At 40.1% G+C, this 16374-nt stretch overlaps 1 protein-coding gene across 2 annotated transcripts in view; it reads right to left on the reverse strand.

Moving 5' to 3' along the window:
* Positions 1–16374, reverse strand: part of FRMD4B (FERM domain containing 4B) — a 373285-nt gene that overhangs the window by 225652 nt on the left and 131259 nt on the right. For both annotated transcript variants that reach the window (XM_019661070.1, XM_019661071.1), the window contains exon 2: positions 10985–11110. The gene's annotated coding sequence lies outside the window, so the exon portion shown is untranslated. The remainder of the gene's footprint in view (positions 1–10984; positions 11111–16374) is intronic.

A 16374-nucleotide genomic window follows, 5' to 3' on the forward strand; every position in this document is an offset into this window, starting at 1 on the left:
AGAGAGAGAGAGAGAGAGAGAGAGAGAGAGAGAGAGAGAGAGAGAGAAAGTTTTGGGTAGAGGATTGGGGAGAGAGTCACCACAGAAGGTTCCAGAGGTCAGTGGAATTTATATGCTAGGCTTGGATGAGAGAATTTGCCCGCTCCCATTAAATAGCAATCAATTGGTAATGTTTGAATGTTTGCCTGGAGCCCAGGGGTAGGAAAGGGCTGTGAGATGAGTTCTGAATTCTACAAGAAAAGCATGCTGTGCCGATCAACATCTGCCCTGGCTGGCATGGGAGGTGACACATTTACTGCATATTTAATCAGGACTAGAACATTCTTGGGACTGCAGTATCTCTTCATCACCACAGAGGTACCTCAGAGGGGCCAACCAGGGCTGAGAGGAAAGATCACAGTGCAGACCTGGGAAATTTAGATCAGAAAAGAATTTGAGCTGTGAAATCACAAGGGTTTGTGGGATTTATCATCATTTGTAAGCCCATAGACGCTCTTGGGGGTCCAGATGACAGAAAGGCCACTTGGTTGAGGAACAGGAGGAAAAAAAGACAAGCACTCTGGCTGAGAATACAAGTGTATTTATTCCACACTGGCCCAGGAGAGCTTGGCAGATTTGCAATTTCTTGGGCTCAGACTCATGGATTTTGGAAATGTGACTATTTATAAGGCTTCTTATTTTTCTTATTTATTTCCTTCATCCCTTGAACGTTTTTATCAAAGTCTGCTTGAAAACGTCAGCCTGTCTCAGGCGTTCTTAGGGAAAATAAAAAAAGTTTTGATCAATGTGTAAGTCTGAATGTAAGTGTTTGTTGGGGGTAACTGCCCTCTAGTGGTAGATTTGGAAAATTCTTAGAACTGTATAAGGTTCCCAAAAGCGTTCCAGGAAGCACTAAACCCTTATGATTTCCAGAGAAGTGCTCTGTGGTAAAGTAACTCCGGGAAACAATTTTACATTATATAATATATGCTCATATATTATTTGATATAGTATATATATTATATCTTTTGTGGTAATTCACAGTATTTATTAGTATGTTAAGTCCCCAAGACGTCCGACAATAAAGAAACTATTTCTTTTAATTCATCATTTCCTAAATTTATTTGAACATAGACATAAAAAATATTTTTAAAAATTAACCTAACATGGGCGGCTCGACCTGGAGCTGGGCTGCCATGAGTCGCCGGTGACGGCGTAGGCTGCAGTGGGGCTGACTGGCAGTGGGCATGAGCTTTTGTGAGCTTCCAAGAGCCACCTTGAGCAGCTGTCCAATGGTCTGCGAGCGACTGCCTCCCTGGGAAGAGCCAATGATAATACCACCATGGGCTAGTGAAGCCACGTCCTCCACAACTAGACTGAAGAACAAAAGGACAGCAACTTGTCTGCTCCCCTTCCCCAATTCCCCAATGCTATTCCCCTCCCCCAATTCCCCAATAAAATCTTAAAAAATTAATTAATTAATTTATTTATTTATTTATTAGGGCCGGCTGAGTGGCACGTTGGTTAAGAACTGGCTTGGGATGCCAGAGGGCCCCGGTTCAGATCCCACATATGGGGGCCAGTGACACTGCCCTCTATAGCTAAGATGCTGAACAACAGCTCAACTTGGAGCTGGGCTGCCATGAGTCACCGGTGACAGCGTAGGCTGCAGCCCCTGCTGCAGTGGGTTGCCATGGGCTACCGTGTATAGCCAGCAGCCAGCATGAGCGGCCAGCAGCCACCATGAGCGGCCGTCCAGAAGCCGGCAACTGATCTGCCTCGCCCGGGAAGAGCGCAGTGATGGTGCCAACTTGGGCCAGTGAAGCAACATCCTCTACAACTAGACTGAAGAACAAAAGGACAGCAACTTGTCTGTTCCCCTTCCCCCGATTCCCCAATAAAAATCTTTAAAAAAAAATGAACCTAACATTTTGGGAGACATAAATTTTTGGGGTAAGGAAAGAATATGTGGTCATGTTTCCTCTTCCAATATGGAGATTTTTTTTCCAGAGATTTTTTTCTGATAAAAATCTCAAAAACTTGTATTTTTATATATAGCATTCTCTTATATCTCCTTCATGACAGCATTAGAAAAAGCCAGGTAAATGTTAAAGAATAGTTTCCACCTGAGACAAATCATTGACATATTTCAGGTCACAGGCTTCTTCTGAAGAAAAGCTAATGGTGCATCGATACCCTCAAGTCTTCAGTGAGAACCACCCAGTAGAAATCCTAGATGTGTTCACACAGTATAGAGACAGCTCTCCTGATACTAAAGCTCCTCAGAGTTAAGAGCTGGTAAAAACATAACGGCTCAGAGAGCCATGTTTGCAGGGTTTGTGACGAGCTCTGCCTCTCACTAGCGGTGTAACAGTGGCTGTGTTACATAACCTCTCTATTCTCCATGTCCTCATCCATGAAATGGAAATAACGGCATTGCCTAGTTGTGTCGAGAATTAAATGAGTTAATACATGTAAAGTCTTAAAAAAATGCCTGACAGTTGGCTAGTAATTTGATGCTTCTGAATTCACACTACTAAAATGAGGAGTGAATTCTTAAAACTTTTGTTTTAAGCCATGAAACCATTGAGAAATTTTGGCAAACTATCCATAAAATATATTAGGGTGATATTTTATGCTATTAACCCTTTTTATTTGGAAGCACTTGAGAAGTTTTCCTTTCTTAACATTTTTTAAAAATTGTGATAAAATATATATAAGATGAAACTTACCATTTTAATTATCTTAAGTGTACAGTTTGGTGGCATTAAGTACATTTACATTGTTTAACAATCATCACCACCATCCATCTCCAGAACATTTTCATATTCCCAAAATGACACCCTGTCATTTCAACCATCTTGACAACTTTTTGCAGGGAAAACACTTCCACAACCAGCAAGATGGAAAAAAATGCTTTCCACGAGTTCGTCGAGTTCCAAAGGACGGCTTTTTATGCTACAGGAATAAACAAACTTTTTTCTCATTGGCAAAAATGTGTTGATTGTAATGGTTCCTATTTTGATTAATAAAGATGTGTCCGAGCCCAGCTATAATAATTTAAAATCCATGGTCCAAAACCACAATTACTTTTGCACCAACTTAATATATACCACATCTTGTTTATCCACTCATTCCTCAATGGACACTTGAGCTGTTCATACCTTTGGCTATTGTGAATAAAGCCACTATGAACATTGGTGCACAAATATTTGTTCAAGTTTCTGCTTACAATTCTTGTAGGTATATGCTCAGAGGTAGAATTGCTCAATCATACAGTATATCTATGTTTATTTAATTATTTTTTAAAAGATTTTATTGGGGAATTAGGAGAGGCGAACAGTGTTGGGGAATCGGGGAAGGGGAGCAGACAAGTTGCTGTCCTTTTGTTCTTCAGTCTAGTTGCGGAGGACGCTGCTTCACTGGCCCATGTTGGTATTATCATTGCGCTCTTCCTGGGTGAGGCAGATCGGTTGCCGGCCTCTGGACAGCTGCTCACAGAGGCTCTTGGCAGCTCACACTGGCTGCTGGCCGCTCACGCTGGCTGCTGGCCACATACGGTAGCTTATGGCAGCCCACTGCAGCAGGGGCTGCAGCCTACGCCATCGCCGGCGACTCATGGCAGCCCAGCTCTAGGTTGAGCTGTTGTTCAGCATCTTAGCTGTAGAGGGCAGTGTCACTGGCCCTCATGTGGGATCCGAACCAGGGCCCTGCTGCACAGAGTTGGCGTCCCAAGCCAGCTCTTAACCAATGCACCACTCTATGTTTAATTTTTTAATAGAATCTCCATACTGCTTTTCACAGTGGGTGCACCATTTTACATTCCCACCATCAGGACACAGGATTCCAATTTCTCTACACCCTCATCAAACTTGTGTGTATGTGTGTATATGTAATACATATACAGAGGATGCCAAAAAATGTATACAAGTGGACACTTTGGTCAACGTTGCTCAAGCAGTAGTTTGCCATAATCAGAAGTGTCTGGGCGCTGATGGTAACCACTTTGAGCACCTCTTGAAATTGCAGAAGTCAAACATGACTTGTATTCATCTTTTGTTATCAGTATGTATTGACTATTACAATTTTAATAGTTTTTTCCTTTCTTAAAATGTGTACACATTTTTTTGGCACCCTCTGTATACACACACACACACACACACACACACACACACACACACACACACACGTGTGCCATTCTAAAATGATGTGAAGTGGTATCTCACTGTGTTTTTGATATGCATTTCCCTAATGACTAGTGATACTGAACATTCAACATTTTTAATGATTTTCAAGCAGACTTCCATGGAAAGAGCACTTATTTTAATCCCTAGCATTCATCTGACTTTTAGATTCTCTAAATTTATGCATCCTTGATAATTAAAATTATTCCTTACCTTGAAAGAATAAAAAGGACATGTATCTGTTGTCTTTCTATTTATTTTAATTAAAGAAATGTTTAACAGTTAACTTTGAGGAGTGGATGATGAGAACTTGTAATTTTCAAAATCACAAAATACTTTTACTTCTTGAATATTTTTACAAAAATTAGGAATTAATTTTGAAATTAAAAAACAATTTTAAAAATAAGAAAATATTTAAAATAAGAGTCATCATTTTGTGAGACTTTAGAGCCTAAGGAGGGTCTGTTTGTTTGTTTTAATCAAACTTCAGCAGGAAATTCAGATACCAGCAGAAACACATCAAATTCCTTAATATTTACTGTTCTAAATGTCAGTCAGACTCCAAGTATCTGTTTCAAATCCTGTTACTCATACTTAATGATTGTCTATTAAGTGCTTGGGTGGATGTTTAAATTATTTGTGTTTTCTTTTAAATTTATTAATTAGTATATTTTTCCTTAAATGTATTTTAACCAGACTGCTTTATCCAAAGTCTAAAAGCTACACATCTTCCAGGGAACCAAAAAATATTCTACAGCTAAAAAACAAACAAACAAACTTATTGGCTTCTAAATATGAGAAGAAAACTACCTAATCTATAGTAATAAATATTTAATAATTTATAATTAAGTGATAAATATTTAACTTAATATCTATAAAAGTTAATAAATTATCAACTTCATTAGTTGATAAGTCATAGTATTCATTAAATTGCATTATGTTTTAATAAACTAAATGAGCTTGTTGTAATAAATAATTTCAAAAGCTAAATTATAGGGTCTGTAAAAATATAGAATAAAAAATTATTTTTAATGTGGGGTACATTTAATGTGGGGTGCATTTTAATATGCCTGATTCATGTGGGGTGGGTATCTAAATGTATAAATTCCTAGGGCTGACAAATATCTGTAAAAGCTCCTCAATCTAATAATTCGAATTAAAACAATTAAACACATCAAAAACTGCTCTTTGAAAGACAATGTTGAAAGCAAGCAAAAACAAGCTCAAGACTGGGAGAAAACATTTACAAAGTATACATATGATAAAGGAGTTGTAATCAGAATATATAAAGAACTCTCAAAACTCAATAAGAAAACAACCCTCACCCCTCCCCCAGAAAAAAAAATTGCACCAAGATTGAATCAGACAATTCACTGAGAAGATATACAGATGGCAAGTGAGAACATGAAAAGATATTCAACATCATTTGTCATTAGAGAAAGGCAAGTTAAAACCACAGTGAGTTACTGCTACATACCTATTAGGACAGATAAAATGGAAAAAGACTGATAATACCATGTACAGACAAGGATGTGAAGCAATGGGAACTCCTATTCAGTGCAGGTGAGATATAAAATGGTACAACCACTTTAGAAAACAGTTTGGCAATTTCTTAGAAAGTTAAGCCTATACCTAAATGTGATCCAGCCATTCCACTTCTAGGTGTTTAACCAAGAGATATGAAAGCATGTGTCCATATGTGAAGACTTGTACTTGAATGTTCATAGTGGCATTATTCACAATAGTCAAAAACTGGAAATGAGTCAAATGTCCATCAGAGGTGAATAAGCAAACAAACTGGGGTCTATTCATACACCAGAACACAACTCAACAACAAAAAGGAATGGCATATCCATACGCACTACAACATGAATGAATCTCAAAATAAGTATGCTGGGGGGAAAGAAGTCAGGCAAATAGAGTACATATTGCCTGAAAATGCAAAATGTCCTTAGAGACAGAAAGCAGTGGTTGCCATAATCAGATAAAAAGATTATGTACTGTGTGATTCCATTTATATGAAATGATAGGAAATGCAACTAATGTACAGTGATAGAAATAAGATTAGTGGTTACCTGGAGCAGGAGAGGTGCTGGGCAGGGTAGGAGGGAGGGACTCCCAAGGGGCAGGAGCAAACTTTTGGGAATGATAGATGTTTACATATCTTTAGTGTGTGTGTTGCTTTTCAAAAATTATTTTCCAGTTTTATTGAGATATAATTGACATACGTGATGTATACATTTAAGGTGTACAGCATAATGATTTGATTTACCTATATCATGAAACAATTACTGCAATAAGTTTAGTTAACATCCATCATCTCGTATAGATACAAAGAAAAAAGAAAAGACAATATTTTTGTCCTTGGGATGAGAATTCTCAGGATTTACTCTCTTAACAAATTTCAAATAGATCAGTGGTTCTCAACCTTCCTAATGCCACGACCCCTTAATACAGTTCCTCATGTTGTGGTGACCCCAAACCTTAAAACTATTTTCGTTGCTACTCTATAACTGTAATTTTGCTACTGTTATGAATCATAATGTAAATATCTTCTTGTTTTCCAATGGTCTTAGGTGACCCCTGTGAAAGGGTCGTTCGACCCCCAAAGGGGTCGCGACCCACAGGTTGAGAACCGCTGCTATAGCTCATATCATACAACAGTGTTAGCTATACTCATCACACCATCAACTAATGTCCATTTTATCCTTAGTACTTCTTTATCTTATAGCTGGAAGTTTGTACCTTTTGACCACCTTCACTTCACCCCCCTTCCCCCCACACACACACCTTTGGGAACCACAAATCCGATCTCTATGAGTTTTTTTTTTCTTTTTTAGATTCCACATATAAGTGAGATCACTGGTATTAGTCTGTCTCTGTCTGACTTATTCCACTTAGTATAAAGCCCTCGAGGTCATAAGTGTTGTTGCAAATGCCAAGTTCCTCTTTTTTATGGCTGAATAATATTCCTGTGTGTGTGTGTGTGTGTGTGTGTGCGCGTGTGTGTGTGTGTCTCACAACTTTATCCATTCATCCATCAATGGACACTTAGGTTGTTTCCACGTTTTGGCTATTGTAAATAATGCTGCAATGAACACAGGAGTGCAGATATCTCTTCAACATAATGTTGAAAGTTTCCTTTGGATATATTACTAGAGGTGGGATTGCTGGGGCATATGGTAGTTCTATTTTTCACCCCTGAGGAGTCTCTACACTGCTTTCCACAGTAGATACACCAGTCTATAGTCCCACCAACAGTATACAAGGGTTCCCTTTTCTCCACAAAACAGATGTTTTCATTATCTTGATTATGGTAATGATTTCATGTCAAAATTTATCAAATTGCACACTTAAATATGTGCAGTTTCTTATAGGTCAGTTATACCTCAATAATGTTATTAAGAAAAGTCCTTAGTTATAACAATTCAACGATACACAGGTATATAAAGAAAATTAAATAACCTTTCACCTGACACCATCTATCAGGTTACCTCCCTGAGGTTACCAACATGAATAGCCTGGTGTATACATCCTTCCATACTTTACTTAAATTGATTTATGATCACATTGTAGGGTTTAACCTTTTTGTAAAATGGGTGTCCCATTAAAATGGGTCCCTTTCTGCAACTTAATTAGGGCTTAAGAAAAAGCCTCGTATCATACATGAAAATTTCTAGGTATTCTGATATTGAGATTCATTATTAAAACTAACATGCCTTAAATACTTTACCAAAGAAAGGGATGTAAAACTACAAATGGAAGCATCTTGCTTTGCAATGAATTACGTACTAGATAGAGGAGTCAGTCTTCCTTGAGGGTGGGGAAAGCCCAAATTCTTTCTATATTCAGAGCCTGTTTTCCCACAAGATGTAATTTAATCTAGAAAAGGAAAACTATTTTGTGCTTTAAACTGTAATTAAACACTCACTTCAGGTTAAACACTGCACTGGGATGAGCAAGTTCAACTGCAAACAGATCTTTGAGGACTGTGTTGGTTGTACAAACTAGAAAATTATACCAACTCCAAAGTTTTAGCACAGGTCAGTATGATGTGGAAAAAAAAGCCCTTCTATTCAAAAAATTATAAAGTATATGCTTACTGTGCATCATGCACAAAATATAGAATTATACAGGACAAAATCTTCTCCTCGCCTGCTCTGTTCCTAATTCCATTTATCAGACATAATCACCACCAACAATTTGAGGATATCTTTCCAGACTATACGATATGCATGGGTATGCATGCATGTTTTCAGGCTTTTATTTTTGTCTGTTCATTTGCTTTGTCTCTAAAGTTTTTTTATGTGGTAAAATATATACGGCATAAAATCTGCCATTTTAACCATTTTTAAGTGTACACTTCAGGGACATTAATTACACTCACAGTGTTGTGCAACAATCACAACCATCTATTTCCAAAACTTTTTCATCACTCCAAACAGTACTCACTAATCAATAACTCCGATTCCTCCCTCATCCCAGCTTCTGATCATCTCTAATCTACTTTCTGTCTACATGAATTAGCCTATTGTAGATATTGAATAAACTAAGGGGGTGAGGTTGGAGAAAATGACAAGGGTCAGGTCTTACAAATCACAGGCAAGGGTCTAAGATGATCCAGTTTGTACTTCATGTACAAATCAGATTCTTGGGAACTGTGATTTTAAGTGAAACGACATACAATGAAACCAATTTCACTACAGGTTAATTGATATAAACTAGAGTTAAGTTCCTATGGAGTATTTCTGGTCACAGAAATATCACCAGACTTCTAAATAAAGACCCAAAACACTTTTAATATTACACGTTGTAGTAAGTGTGAGCTATACAGACATTTAAGAAAGATCAATAAAAACAAGTAAGAGAATGATTTTCTAACCTGCTTATTCCAGATCAGGGTAGCAGGTGGCAGGAGCCTGTCCCAGCAACTCAGGGTGCCAGGTGGGCCCCACCGAGACAGGAGGCCCTCCCATTGCAGGGCCACTCACACACACCTGGCACAGTGTAGACACGCCAACTAACCATCTTTGGATGTGGGAGGAAACCGGAGTCCCCAGAAAAAAACCTGCATGCATGCAAAAGTGCGAAGGTCACACAGACAGTGGCCTCACCAGGAACGGAGGTTTTTTTTTTGTTTGTTTGTTTTTCTTATCAAGGTTATAATGGAAAAAAATAAATGAAATGACTTTGTTCGAGGGCCTGCTGTAATTTAAGAAGATCCCACATCCCATTTAAGTCTATATTCCCCACTACTTCTTTCTCAAAGTACCTAAATCAGTAAGAGTTTGAGAAACACACTGGGCCTCCTGGCAATTTTCTTGTATCTCTGCCTGGTGCCCATCCTGTGATTGCTACTTGGACCATGAAAATAGGCCCAGGGTTAGATATATCACCCTCCACTTCACCAATATCTCTCGGCCTCTTCCACAACTCTACCCTTACCCCTCTCCCCCCCAAAAAAACCCCAAACAACTGAAATTCCCATCCCAGAAGTATATTTTATTTCATTCAATGATAAAATCAGCTAACATTTTTCAAGCACTTTTTACATACTTGGCATCCTTCCTAGTGCTTTATATATATTAACTTATTTCATCTACTCAACAACTCTGTGAGGTAGGTCCTAATACTGTCCACATTTTACAGATGAGCAAACCGAGACAAAGGAAGATTAATCATTTAACTACAGTCACACAGGGATGACAGAGCAAGAATTTCCAGAGTCCATGTCCCTTGACTGCTATGCGACACTCCTCCCCAGCAGGGGCCACCATGTGGAAACTGCAATCTTACCATTTATTTTACTCAAGCAAACAATTGAAAAGATTGTGTAAACACTGTCCCTAACTGCTGTATATTCTACTTGTGCACAATTCATACCTTAGTATGTTATATCCTTCAAACCACCTTTGCCTGTAAAATGTGAGCTTCTGAGATCAGCTAATAATGAAACATCTTCAGATATCATATGTTTTCTGCAGCATTGCCATCATTATGGCTAGGCTTGGGCAACCATTGAAATATTACATTCCCCCTTATTATATTCTAAAAAGCAGTGGACAATGGAAAAAATATCCCAAAGTATTGACATTAATGATAAAAAGCACACCTTTATTATGATTCAGCTAAGAAAGAAAACCAATGCATATATAAAAATAATCAACCACTAGGTTTGCTCAATTGTCCACTAGACTTAAGCTGGTCAAATGTTTAACCACAAATTAAAATAATTTTGTGTGTATAAAATATTGGAAATATAGGAAATGTGTCTGTGTACAGTATAGTTATTATATCGTTTATTTTGTTTCTTGTTTTGCTCTCTGAGAAGATAACCATTTTATAAAATGTAAGCTTATTATTCAACTTTTGGGCATTTAGCTTTCATTTGAGAGTAGCAGGCTAACTATATTTATGAATTTTCTTCCTCATTGCTAGTAACACAACTACAGAGGGTGCCAAAAAAATGTATACACATTTTAAGAGAGGAATACTATATTACAATTGTAATACTCAATATATACCAATAACAAAAGATGAATACAAGTCACGTTTGACTTCTGCAATTATAAGAGGTGCTCAAAGTTGTTCCTATCAGAGTCTAGACAGTTCTGATTACAGTGAACTACTGGTTGACTAACGTTGACCAAAGTGTCCACTTGTATACATGTTTTTGGCACCCCAGTACTTTGATGGTAGACCATATTATATCCTATCTATTCCATTTGATAAGTAAGTATACGCTGACACATAAACATGCACAAACCTAATTTCCTCTTCTAATATATCAAAGTTCAGCATTCACAGAGGTGTCCACTTACCTTCAACTAGTGAGTGTTCTCTTGTTTTCCTCTGTTTTCACTGTAATAGTCTTCAGATTTTGTTTGCCATGACGGATGTCATCTTTTTCTTTCACACATTCTGTCTTCTGGGTTTCTCACCAGAGTCTGTAATACAGAAGAGAGAAGCTCCGTCATTTCTGTAGGCACATAGAAAAGAAAGCTCCCATCAGCAACACTCCTAATTTATTTCTAATTTCCCCCTGGCTGCCTAAAGTTTAATCACAGCTTTAGAAATTCACCTAATTCGGTGAGATTTAGAATAGCGCCATCTGAAAATACGGACGAACTTGAGGCTATTCTCCTTAGGAGCTAAAGATCTGGCCCTGCTTCGGCTTCTTAGAACGCATTTCATTGTGTATATGATATTAGACTTCCCCTGTCTTTGTAGGAAGGGATTCCGAAGCGCTAAACGTTATCTGCAGTCATGTAAAATCAGGGCTCTCAAAGTGAGGGAAACCAGTAACAGATTCTATGTCTCAGAACGACTGAACCCAGGATGGCGCTCCTCAATCTTGTTTTTAACAGATGCCAGTTGTGGAGGGAATGAAATACCTGTCATGAATACTGATGAAATGTAGTATACTGTGCCAGAAGATACTCAGTTACATGTATTTGTGATTCTCCGTATAAAAGAAAAAACAAAACAAAACAGCTTTTCCCCAGGAGCCCTTCTTAAGTTAGGAGGAGCATATCTCCCTTGTCAACTGTGGGCCCAACTGTCTCACACACACCAGGGTGTAGAAACTGGACGAGAGGAAGTGGGCAGGAGCAGGTGAGGTGGCGTGCACTGCTTTCGCGTGTGGCAAAATGACTCTCCACTGCAGCACCTGCCCCACTGCTCCTCCCATCCCACCTGATGCTCAGCTCTTCCTAGATGTGGACACAGGCACCAGGTGAAAGCTGGCGGCAGGAAACAGGAAGAACTCGGTCCGACTTGTTCACAGGCAACTTGGCCCCCTCTCTCCTTACTGGTGCCATAGGACAAATCCATTTTTTTTCTAACAGAAACTAGATTTTCAAGGAGCTCAACTACGCACAATGAGAGAGCATGGCATAGGTCCGGAGTTTCTTGTGGGCACTATTTTTCAGTATCCTTGTAGGAGGAAAATGATTCTTAAAGCTAGCAAGAGGCTAATTTTATGTTAGGTGTTTTAAATTAAACATTAAAATGTTAACAAAATTAAATTTAAATACTGACATCTAATGTTGCTAGAGTGTAGTCATGGGGATGGGGTGGTACTCAATCAAAACGAACACCTCTCACACCCAGTCATCACCTTAATTCCTGTGACTTTTAGATAAAACATTGGGCTTAGAAAGAACACAGAAGAGGTATGTTGTAGTCCAAGCCTCTACTTCACAGATGAGATAAATGAGGCTCAGGGAGAAAGTGACTTGTGAAAGGTTGCACAGGACAACTGGCACTGGAATGACTCGGTACCTTTTTTGCCTCATTGAACGGTTACTCCACGACTGTCCTGTGTACCCGAGGGTGAAGTTCCTTGAGGGGTTAAGCCTTGTAGATAATGACACAGTAAGCAGCGTTCAGCATCATATGTAAGGAATTAGTTAAGTCCTTTACTTCTTTACCTGTGTTAACAAAGACTACACAGCTGATGTCACTAGGGCAGAGAAGGGAAAATAAACATGCTTCCAATTGCCTAGGAAAGCTACTATACAGTGCCCACCATTAGTCATAGAGTGTCCCAGGCACATCACTGATATTGGCACTAAGGATCCTAGAAACACCAAAAATAATACAGGCATTATTATATCATGAAGACGAGGAACTGAGTCAGGCAAATCCAACACCTTGTCTCAGGTTACACACAGCTGGAAAGCTCTCTGAGTCCATGGCCCCACACACACTGGCTCCCTGCCTGTGAGGAGCAGCACTACAAACCAAGGAAATATGCATCTCTTTGAAAACCCCAGAGCTTAGGAATAGAAACAGAATGTAGAATATTTGGAAGGAGACTAAAGAGAGGAAAGATGAGCTAAGAGCATTATGGGAATAGATTCTACAATGACCCTGAACATGCATGAAGGATGCGTCTTAAGATCTTTGAACATACCAAATATGCATATGCAATTAGAGCACATGCTATACTTTCACTCATAAAATTCTGTGCAGGTTACTTGTGATATTAGGTACCAGAGGATGAGCAAAGAAGCTCAAGGTCTCAGTGAGTTAGGGCATATGTATTATGATCACCCACTGGACTAGTTTGCTTGGGCTACCATGACAAAATATCACAGACTGAGAGGCTTAAACAACAGACATTTATTTTCTCATGGTTCTGGAGGCTGTAAGTTCAAGATCAAGGTACTGGATCCTTGGCTTGCAGATGGTTGCCCTCTTTTTGACTCTTCACTTAGTCTTTTCTCTGTGTGCCCATCTCTGCTGTCTTTTTGTATTCAAATTTCCTCTGCATATAAGGACATCAATTAGACTGGATCAGGACTCACACTAACAGCCTCGTTTTAACTTAATCACCTTTTCAAAGGCCCTATCTCTATATATAGTCACATCCTGAGGTACTAGAGGTTAGAACTTCAACATACGAATTTTGGGAGGACACAATTCAGCCCATAACACCCACCAAGTAATTAGTTCTAGTGCCACAGTAATGAAAATCTAGGCACTAAAAAAGTGACAGCCCACTACATGCTATCAACCTTCAGTGTCACTCACGAAGAACTAAAGCCCTCTAATATTTGAATTCAGGAATCCAAGGCTTATCTATAGCTTTTAGGGTTTTTGTTTGTTTGTTTGTTTTTGTTTTTTTAGGAGGGAAGGGCCATAATTAAATAAAACTTGTTCACAGTGATCTAAACCAGGGGTCAGAAAACTGCCTGCAAATCAAATACAGCTTACTGCCCATTTTTGTAAATAAAATTTATTGGCACACAGCCAATGTCCATTAATTTACAGATTGTCTATGGTTGCTATGGAGCTACAACTGTACAGTTGAATAGTTGTGACAGACACACAGGGCCAAAAGGATTTACTATCTAGCCCTTCAAAGAGACAGTTTGCCAACTTCTGGTTTAAGCTATGTTATTCAGGTTTCTTTTATTGTAGGACTTCTTAGGGTTTTGAAAACATACATATTCAAACTTCAAGAGGGAGGGTATATAGTAAAATTGCATCTTATGTGGGAAGGAGTCAGCTCAAACTGACATTGTGTAGGTCAAAAGTAACCCTGAAAATCCCTTTAGGAAAGTGCGCTGGAAGAGCCCACCATCCCATGTCATCAGCAATGTGGCCATTCTTTCCTCTAAACTTCAACAGGTAAAATTTTCTTTGAACAATTCTATAAAAGATTTGGCTTGTTTATGGGCCACTAGTATAAAAAGATGCCTATTTTTTTAAATAACAGAACCACTCTGGGCAAGTTAAGATGCTTGAAGGAAATAACATGAAGCGAGGAATGGGAGGTTCAGGACAGCATCTCACACTCACTTTTTGAATTTACCCAAATTCAATTTATTTAACCCCCAATCCTCCCTTTCCCATCCCCCTGCCCCCAGAGGCCTCTAATAGGACCTATGTTGTATGTAAAACATTTTGGTGAAATACTAAAAAACCATGAGTGTTGAATGCCCTCAAAGATGGCAGAAAAGACAGACACTGTGCCAACTGCCTCCCAGGGCCACACCAAAATTACAAATAAGTTATAAGATATTCAACCTCGGAAGTTCCCCAGACACTAGATGAGCAGAACTTCTAAATGAAGGACTTAAAGAGGAGACCTCATCGAGTCTGGTAGGAGGGGCGGAGACAAGAGAGGGCGAACCCCGTGAGGGACACCTCAGCGGTGGGGAGGCTTCTCCGATTGGGGGCAAGACCCTCCGGCCTCACACCGCGCTCACCACCCCAGAGTTACTTTGCAGGGAAGAGGAGTTCCATGATAGCTGGCAGTAAAAAATAGTGAGGACTCTCTTTGCTCAACTCGGTGAGGCTGAGGGCAGCTGGAGATCCAGTGGAGCCAGCAAAACTGACTTGCTTGCTGGTGAGCACTCACCTGGTTCGTGGTGGAGGGAGTAGCTGTGTGAGCGGGACCCAGGAGCCTGCGGGAAGGACTGAACTGAGTGCCTTTGGCGTGGGAGCTGGTTTTTGGGTTTTTGGGACCATTGTTCCCCTGGTGTGGAGCTTGCACACGAGTAGTGCACAAAGGGCGCCATTTTTTTCAGGGCTGGGTCCTCCCACAGAGGCTCAGGTCTGGGACTGCATTAGTCTGCTGGAATTGGCGCAGGAGTGGGTGCGTGTGTGCGTGCATGCGGCCTTGGATCCCCACCCTCCACACTGCTTGTGCTGCATAGCCAGGGAAATGCCTGGCAGGCAGGCTCTGACTCCAACAGGCTGCTTATTGAGACCCGGGAGTGTGTAGCTCGCCTTATGTCCCTGATTTCCGCACTACACATGCAGAGTTGTCTTGGTGGCAATTGGCTGTCGGGCTGCTTGGCCTGATCTTTGAGCGGCTTATTGGGACAGGCTGAGACTGGGAGTTTTCCTGGGAGTGTAGGGCCACGAGCTGTGCACCTGCGTGATTCAGCCGGGGCTTTCCAGGCGAGTTTGTGTGGGCTGGCTGCCGATGCAGGAGTGCACGCTGCTGTGAGTTGGTGGGGACCACTGACCACATCCTGTGGTGCCTTGGGGGCCTGCCCCGCCGACCTAAAGCGGTGTTGCTAGGGGCACCCTGAGCCCCTGGTTCCTGGCCCCTACCTCCACAGGCCACAGAGGGTTTTTTGCAGCAGCAGACAGCCCGCAACAACCTGTGAGGATTTTTGGTGGTGAGCATGGTTCCAGAGCACATAGCAACTAATTATGGGAACCTTACTTCAAGTCTAGAGGGAGGTCGGCACATGACGCACTGAGCTCTTCCCCCCAACAGCTGGTGCTGAGATTCCAGAGTCTCTCTATTGGTGAACAAGTGGTCTGCAGATTAAAGTGGGTGGAGAGCCCCTCCCCCGCCTTTTTTCTCTTTTTTTTATTTTTCCCTTTTTTTCTCATTTTTCTTTTTCTTTCTTTCTTTTTTTTTTGTCTTTCTAGGTGATCTAATACATAGAAGCAATCAGAGTGACAGCCAGAATGAAGAAACAAAGAAATATGTCCCAAGTAAAAGATCAGAAGAAACCTCAAGAAATGGAACTAAATGAAACACATGTATCCAACCTTTCAGAGACAGAGTTTAGAACACTGATGATAAGAATGTTTCAGGAACTTAAGGAGGACATAAAGAAGGATACAGAAATCATAAAAAACAACCAGTTAGAACTAAAGAATACAATAACTGAAGTGAAGAACACACTCGAAGGAATCACCAGTAGATTAGATGAAGCAGAGGATCGGATCAGTGATTTAG

This window comes from Hipposideros armiger, unplaced genomic scaffold (assembly GCF_001890085.2).
Source record: "Hipposideros armiger isolate ML-2016 unplaced genomic scaffold, ASM189008v1 scaffold_334, whole genome shotgun sequence".
Classification (NCBI taxonomy): domain Eukaryota; kingdom Metazoa; phylum Chordata; class Mammalia; order Chiroptera; family Hipposideridae; genus Hipposideros; species Hipposideros armiger.